The sequence below is a fragment of the Taudactylus pleione genome, unplaced genomic scaffold (genome assembly GCF_031769625.1).
Source record: "Taudactylus pleione unplaced genomic scaffold, aTauple2 ptg000010l, whole genome shotgun sequence".
Lineage (NCBI taxonomy): Eukaryota > Metazoa > Chordata > Amphibia > Anura > Myobatrachidae > Taudactylus > Taudactylus pleione.
In genome coordinates, this window is record NW_028284413.1 from 4,303,689 (window position 1) to 4,312,198 (window position 8,510).

Below are 8,510 nucleotides of genomic sequence, written 5' to 3' on the forward strand. Positions count from 1 at the left end.
GTCACCAAAGTGTAATTGCCTAACCCTAAATCCCCCCCGGGTGCCTAACCCTAACCCTCCCCCCCTGGCCTAATCCTAACCCTCCCGGGGGGGTGCCTAACCCTAAGTCCCCCCCCCTGGATGCGCTAAACCTAACCCTCTCCCCCACGCGGCTGTCCGCTTGCGGCGCCCGGCATCCCTTCTATCGGGATGCCGGGCGCCTGTCACCCGGCGTCGGGAAAATGGCAGGCGTAAAAGTGCCTAACCCTAAGTCCCCCCCCCCGGATGCGCTAAACCTAACCCTCTCCTTTCCCCGGCGGCTGTCCGCAGCAGCGCCTGGCATCCCTTCAATCGGGATGCTGGGCGCCTGTCATTTAACCCATGCTGGGATAAAGCAGTCGGGAAGCCGGCTGTCGGGATCACGTCAGCCGGTTTCCCGATTGCATCCCAAATCAGCAACCATTAAATATGTGTCACTAACTACAACGAACAAATGTGAAGGCTCGGAGAGCCAGATGTGGCCCAGTGATGCCTTTGCCAATCACTAGTTTTTGAAATGCAATTTGTCTTTTAATTGCGCGATGTAAGCCCGAAGGATGACATGTAAACATGCGGGACATTAAACCGCAAGTGTTTTGAGTGTTGCCAGCTTAATAACGTGTTGGATATTGCCCCTTTAAGTTTAGCTGGTCTTATGCAACCAATGAATGTTTCATGGGGAGTGGTTTAAGAGTATTTAATGGAGTGGTGCATGGGAATCTGCCTCTTTGTTACAGTTTTTTCCCACCCTCCCTCCCTCTTTTTTTTTTTCGTTTGATGAATGTATGATGGTTGGTTTGTTGATTGCGGAAAAGAACGACACTTGGAGTTACTTTATGTTAATAGTTAGGCTTAGTGGGTGCGCTCTCATTAAAGTGGAGTAAGGCGACAGCCAATTGTCCTGGACAGGAAATGGCTATACCACCTGGACCGGTGGTTGAATGTAAAGGAGAGTTAATCACCAATGCTTGGCTTGTGTGTGAAGAAAACAAATGGATACTAGCGCACCAAGATTTCTAGAGGGCATAGGATGCAAGCGAGCTGCTGTATAGGATATCTGACCAGATCCTTAAGTATTGACAGAGAAAAAGATATACTGCGCTCAGCTAGCAAACATTACTAACGTGCGGTATCTCTGAACCAAGTATGGAGTTAATCTATATTTAGCACGTATGATATGATTTGTCTTATCATATCATACGTGCTAAACATAGATTAACTCCATACTTGGTTCAGAGATACCGCACATTAGTAATGTTTGCTAGCTGAGCGCAGTATATCTTTTTCTCTTGGCTTGTGTGTGTTTGTTTGAGCTGTTTGGTTGTTATTATCCTGTGCATTCTTTTTGTGCCGTCACCATTATTAGTATTAACTTATAGTCTAAAATTGAATGACTTGTCAAAAATAAATTTGACAAAATATTTAAACGCCAACACTGTTGTCCGTGTCTTTATTTTAGAAGTTAAGTTACATTGTATTTTAGAAGGTTGTTATATTTGGTAACACGATAATACACGTTAGTGAGTTTATAGAACTGCAGCCAGTGATAGACTCAAGGAACTCCTTACAAATTCCTTAATACAGATATAAGAAAAATAAAAAGTATCACTACGGCACTGTCCACAAAAAAGAATTGTTCAGGAAAAGTTCCGTTGTACCCCCAAAACACAAAGGGTTCTTCTCTTTGCTAGAGTCACCTCTCTTTCCACCGAAATTCCTTTATACCTACTAAGAAAAAAAGGCAGGGGATAGTGTAATACTGCGGTGACTCTTTCTTAAATTCAACTCTGAAAAATGGGTCCGTCACATTTTATGAAATAGATCAGGCCTTTCACAACATCTCACTGAAGTGCAGCGAATGGATTCCTGGACTAGTTTCTGGCCATCAGGAAATGTTTACAAATTGACATTAAAAAAGTACTGGAGAAAGTAAAGTTTCAGTTGAATGGTTCTTTACAGCAATACATGAATAGCCAATGTACTGTGCAGTCTGTGTGGCACTTCACAGCAGCGATCCTTCTAAAAACAAACAAAAACAGTTTTGTTTGATATATCCTGGTAAACTCTTTTGCAAAGACATTATGGTAGATCGTAGATCAATGTTTAATAGGACACTATAAGAACCACACCGTCAGTACGTTACAGACTTCAAACTCCTTATTGTTCATAAATGCAGCAAACTATGGGCCTGATTCATTACGGATCACAGCTGCTATTATGCACGCAGACCCACTGCGAAAATAAGCTAATATTTGCAATCGCTATGCCGTCACAGCACAACATGACGCCCACTTCCCCTTACTCGCATCCGTAATACATTGCAATTCTGCAAAACCATCTGTATCATCAAGTACCACCCCCCAGTCACCACCCCAAACGCTCACTTCCTGTCAGTCACTCTGCAATGGGTCTGCGTGGTCACTGCGATCGCAGTGAAGCGTTCGTGCACTGCATACACATAATGCAACAATCGCCCGTCTGCATGCATAATCGCAGTTGATATCCGTAATGAATCAGGCCCAATGTCTGACATTTGCGTCCTGATGGCGCAGTCTTTATAGTTGTCTAATGTTCACTATTTGAAGACCTGTTTATGCTGCATATTCAGGTGCACTACTTATAAATGTGAGCTCTGGGACTGGCCATAGAACTGTTGACTACATCTTATGAGGTTCCCTTCGTTTTTGTTGGTTGATTATATAAATTTTGATACACCAGATTCTAGCTGAGATTAATTTGACTTGGAACATCAGATAACTTATGGATAGCTTTCCAGATACTTTGGTCTAAATTATCCAAATCCGCTGACCATTTTAGCATGTATATGGCATGCTTTTATAATATGTAGGATGAATGTGGACCATTTCTGTTAACCTAACAGAAAAATGTTGCCAAGAGAGTGTTTTCAATCAGATCATATCTTATAGAACCATTCCGGAGGGGGCAGCCAGATTTCCGGAAAGTATGTTTTAGGTACTGATGTGATTCCCAGTGGACGTCCCTAAAACTAAATTCTAGGTTGGTGGGGAACAGTATTTATGGAAAAGTTTTCCTAAAAAAATTTGTTTTATTTAGTGATATTTTCTGTACTTCCTTTTATAGATGCATTTTCATGGTGGTTCTCTTTTAGTAAGTGTTCTCCCCAGAAAATGTTGGCAGCTGGGTGGCATCAAGTAACCGTTTTGGGGGAATTTGCAATAATGAATGTTGAAATCCTCACTTTATATTTATTTAAACTGGCTAGTAACATTTTATACATTAGAGGCCCAGTTACCTGCAGCTTTTTCATAATCAAAGTCTGTAGGATCTTATCCGTCTAGTGAAATCAGCATCAGGTTATTAATACCTCTTTTCGACTTCCCAAATAACCCAGGTTATTGCCGGGTCTACTCAGGTCATGGTTTGGTGTAAAAGGGTCCTTAAAAAATAACCCAGGTCGAGTGACCAGGGAATCCGACCCTGATAGCTACCAGGGTCGAACCTGGGTAACTGTGCAGTGTAAACAGCACGACCTGGGTTATCCGACCCAAGTCAAGCAAAAAAGTCACTGATTGGAGCTTCAGTGAGCAGTCTCCAACCACTTTTTATGACCTCATCTTTGTGAACCTGAAAAAGGCCATTTCAAATTACATACACAGGTTTTGCAGCGCAGACCCAGGTTCAGTGTAAATGGGGCCAACCCAGAAATAACCCGGGTCCAAGGTGCAGTGTTTACTGGGTCTGACACTGGTTGGATCCATGGGCTCGATTCAGACCCTGTCGCTAGATGCGTTCGCTTGTTCCCAACTTATGCAAATTCGGCTAAGTGACGGCATGGCAGGCGATGGAAAGGCACAAGCATGCTCACTAGGTCTTGCCATGTGATCGCTTTGTGTATGCAGACGCCCACCAGCCTGTCTTAAGACACCCACTTGCGAACGTCATATCCAGAAAGTGTATGAAACCATCAGTACCATCTAGTACAATCGGAAGCAAACGCAGTGCTTGAGATAGACTATACTCTACCTCAAGCACTGCGATCACTTCAGTGTGAAATACAATCAGGTGACATGTACTATGACGCTGCCTGTTATGCACGCCTCTGAAACAGCGTTATTTCGGTCAGGCACATCTGTGTTCACATCTACATTCCCCCGTTTCTAGTGGCCTGCCCGTTACCACCCACAAACAGCTTCTCCTGTCACTCACTCTGCTGGGCTGTCTATGCTCGACGAGCGAACGCTTCCCAATCTATCGCAGTGGTTCGCGCACGCACACTGCGATGCATACGCATGCGCACAATGAGAACCATCGGCAGCTACAAGCGAACGCTTCTTAGCGTCCGGGTCTGAATCGGGCCCCATGTACGAAAACACAGGGTCGGACCCAGGTTTTTGTTGGAAGAGGGGTATTAGTGTGCTCTGCTTCATGCGACTCCTTAAAAAGGTTTCAATTAGTTTTAGAGTAGAAAATCCTTTCACATTCAGCTGTGCTGACAGGTATAGTCGTCCAACAGCAGCAAATTATCTTACATTTGGAAAAGATTCTTTGATCTCAGTTATTAACAATGTATGCATTGTTTTGAATTTAGATTTTTGTAGGACTCTAGATTGATCAATTTTGATGATTCTGTCCAATTGCTTTTTGGACAATGTAAATGGTGTGCTGCTTATAGTCCTAACTTGATTTTCATGAGTTGGATGGTGGTTTATTGCTGTTTGCAGACTTGGCACCCGCAACATTTATTGAAGTGATGTGTGCGATTGACATGCTACATTTATATATATATATATATATACACATAAATATAGTGACAAGAATCACATAGGCCGGGTAAAATCCATCAGCAGCTTTAATTGCTCACCATGGGCAGGTACACAGGATATGGCAGTAGCACAGGCAAGTTGTCATACAGGGTCTTCAGCAATATTTCTTCAGTGGACTCGCAGGTCCAGGAACCCTAACACTAGTCGCCCCCAGGCCTATAAGCTGGGTGACTATTTCACCGTCAGGCTGTTTCCCCAGTGTCTCTGCAGTTCTTAAACCAGCTTCTCGCAGGTGTCTGTAATCAGCTGCCTTTCCATGCGCTGATTGAGGCAACACCTGAACTGGACATTTACACAATCCTAATGCCTTTGCTCTTCCAAACCTTGGAGATCTGGATATTCCACATTTACTTCATGTGGAATTATGCTGACCCTGTCACACTCCTCCCCTTAGCTTTTGGTGAAGCTAAAACACTTTCAGGCGAGCTATCTGCCTCGCCCACATCTATTTGTGCCATCCATCCGGGTACACAGCTCTCTACCATTTTCCACAGTTCGCCATCCTCATCCTCTTCCTCCTCTAGCTTCACCATAGGGTTGCTTGGAGGATCGGGCCCAACAAACTTCCTGGAAAGGGCATCAGCATTGAGGTGCTGTTTCCCCGGATGATGCTGCACCTCAAACTTAAATGGCTGCAAAGATAAAAACCAGCGTGTTACACGAGCATTCTTCTTTGTTCATGTGCATCCATTGTAAAGGGGCATGATCTGTAACAAACACAAACTCCTGCCCCAACAAATATTTTAACGCATCTACTGCCCACTTAATTGCCAAGCACTCTTGCTCCTCAATGGAGTACTTGCGCTCCCTGGGCAACAATTTCCGGCTGAGGTAGAGGATGGGTTTCTCTTCCCCTTCTACCACTTGAGAAAGAACTGCTCCCAATCCTGTACCTGAGGCATCTGTCTGCAATATAAACTGCCTTTTAAAGTTAGGAGCCTACAAAACAGGTTCTGCACACAAGGCGCGCCTTAAATCCTGCCATGCAGCTTCTGCTGCTCTAGACCACAGTATCTTGTCTGGGGATTGCTTTTTAATGGTGCTGCCCTAGTGGCGAAATCACAAATTAATCTGCGGTAGTTACCCACTAGGCCAAGGAATGTTCTGAGCTGGGATTTACATTTGGGTTTAGGCCATGTGAGGACCGTCTCCACCTTACTGGGCTGAGGTTTTACCTGCCCTTTGCCTACAATATATCCCAAATATTTCACCTCCACCATTCCAATGGCACACTTCTCAGGATTAGTGGTAAACCCAAGTGCCCGTAAAGATTGCAACACTGATTCTGCTCTTGGTAGGTGTGACTCCCAGCCTTTAATTAAAACAAAAAGAGGGTCCTTAAAATACCTCGATCGGTTGTATTACAACCTTCAAGGAAAAAAATAACAACTTTATTTGGGTTAAATCATTGAATTCTAACAGTCTCAACATCAATCGTATCAGTAAATCCTATTGGCCCATCATCCAAACAGATGCACAATTTAGCCAACTGTCTGAAACCCATTTAATGCCAGCTTACAAACGTGGTCGCAATATTCGTGATTTTGTGGTGAAAACATATGTGACATCAGCACCAACATCTAAATTTGTCTCCTCTTTATCTACTTCTGCATTTTTGAATCCTACATGCAATGGCTGCTTCAAGTGCACTGTCTGCACCACATGCAGCTACATGATTTGTGGTGATTCGTTCTGTCATCCACATACTGGTCACAAAATTTGTGAGTCACTTGTGCCACTAAATTTGTCATCTGTTTAATCAGCTGTCCCAGTGGCAGACATTATGTGAGAAAAACTGAGAGGGCTTTCAAGGAACGTATGGCGGTCCACGGGTCCTCTATAAGGGCTGCCTTACATACAGGGAAGACTGACCAGCCAGTGGCAAGGCACTTCCTGCAGGCAAGACATAGCTTGGCCTCTCTTAAGGTGCCTATACACTTGGCGATGTGCTCACGATCCGACAATGTATCCGATTTCCTCTCCCCAGCAGCTCACCGGCAGTCATGGGCACGATTTGGTGTTAAAAACTATCCAATGTGACAAACGATATATCGTGCCTCCTAGCTGTTCCAGTGCATCGTGACTGAAATTGGCAAATCTGCCCTACAGCATGGCAGATCTGAAGATGCCATGTACGACCAGCAGGTACACGCATCGGCATCGTGAGTGGAAACTCACGATTTGGCTATATTTTACACGATTTGCCGTCACGATTCGTCGGAATTGAGCAAATCGTGTAAAAAATCACCAAGTGTGTAGGCACCTTTAGATATTGCATTATCCACCATATCAAACCTCCAAAAAGAGGGGGTGATCGTGGTCTATTGTAGGCTGAATGTAGGTGGATATTTTGTTTACCTCGGGGGTCTTAATGAACATCTGGGATTGGCTTGCTTTCTACAAGAATTTACATGTATTTTTGGACATCATGCATTTAATTTATATTTTGAGTAGAAATTTACTCTCATTATCAATGCAACATGTATGCCCACTATGTGTTAGGGTATTTTATATACAGTATGTTGATTTTTTGTAGATATTGGTATACTTTTGTTACTTAGGATGCACACTTATTGAGTTTTCATTCTTTGTTGCATTTATTACGGATATAAGTTCATTTTTGCTTTTATTATTTTTTTCATGATCCATGTGTAATTGATTTGATTCACATTGTTGCTAGGTTATGTAATTCTGTCATTTCTATTGGTTCGTTAGTATCACGTGGTCAAGCCCCTCTGTGACACCGATGCTGGCGTCATTTTTTTTGCGCAGTATCCCACTTGCAGATGGTGCCATGGACAGCCTGGTGGGGGGTATATAGGCGAGTCTTTCTGTTTATGTAAACATTTTCCTCAGCATAAATAAACATTGAAACATTGGTGTGTGCTGGTCTCCTGTGTTGTTTTGCAATGTGTGCCGCCTGTCTACTCTACGTTATATCACTTGAAGTTCCTACCATGGATGTTTAGGTATGGAAAGCACCTGCATTGTTAGATCTATTGGATTCTTGAGGAGTGTTGCTAGATTGTTCTGTTATATATATATATATCATTATTTATTTATTTTTAATCAGAGGCCCAGATACTGCCTAATTGCTATTTGGACATGCACACATTTTTTTAACTGAGCCCAGAGACTATCCTACTCGCTTTTTGGACACAGATAACCTCGTCCATTTGCTGGCTTGAGACAGATGGCATCGCTGCCCAGACACTGCGCAATTGCTTTTTGGACATACATAAATTTTTTTACAGCACCCAGATACTGCCCAATTACTTTTTGGGCACAGATAACCAGCCCCACTTGCTTTTTAGACACAAAGGGAAGTGCTTCCCAAATACCATCCAATTGCTTTTTTGACACAGACAGCCAACCCCATTTACATTTTAGACACAGAGGGCATCTCTGCCCAGATACTGCCCAATTGATTTTTGGACACTTTTTTTTTTACAGCACCCAGATACTGCCCAATTGCTTTTTGGACACATACAGGGAATAGGCCGGTAGATGTATGGCCGCATTACATAGGGCACGATTCTATTCAACGCGATGTAAATAGCGCCGGGAGTGAGCTCCCGGAGCTATTCAATACACCGCGCTGCCAAGTCCGACTAATGATTTCTTCTCTCATCCCTCCGGGGATGAGAGAAGAAATCCGACAAAAGTCCCGGCGCGAGGCTGTTTTCT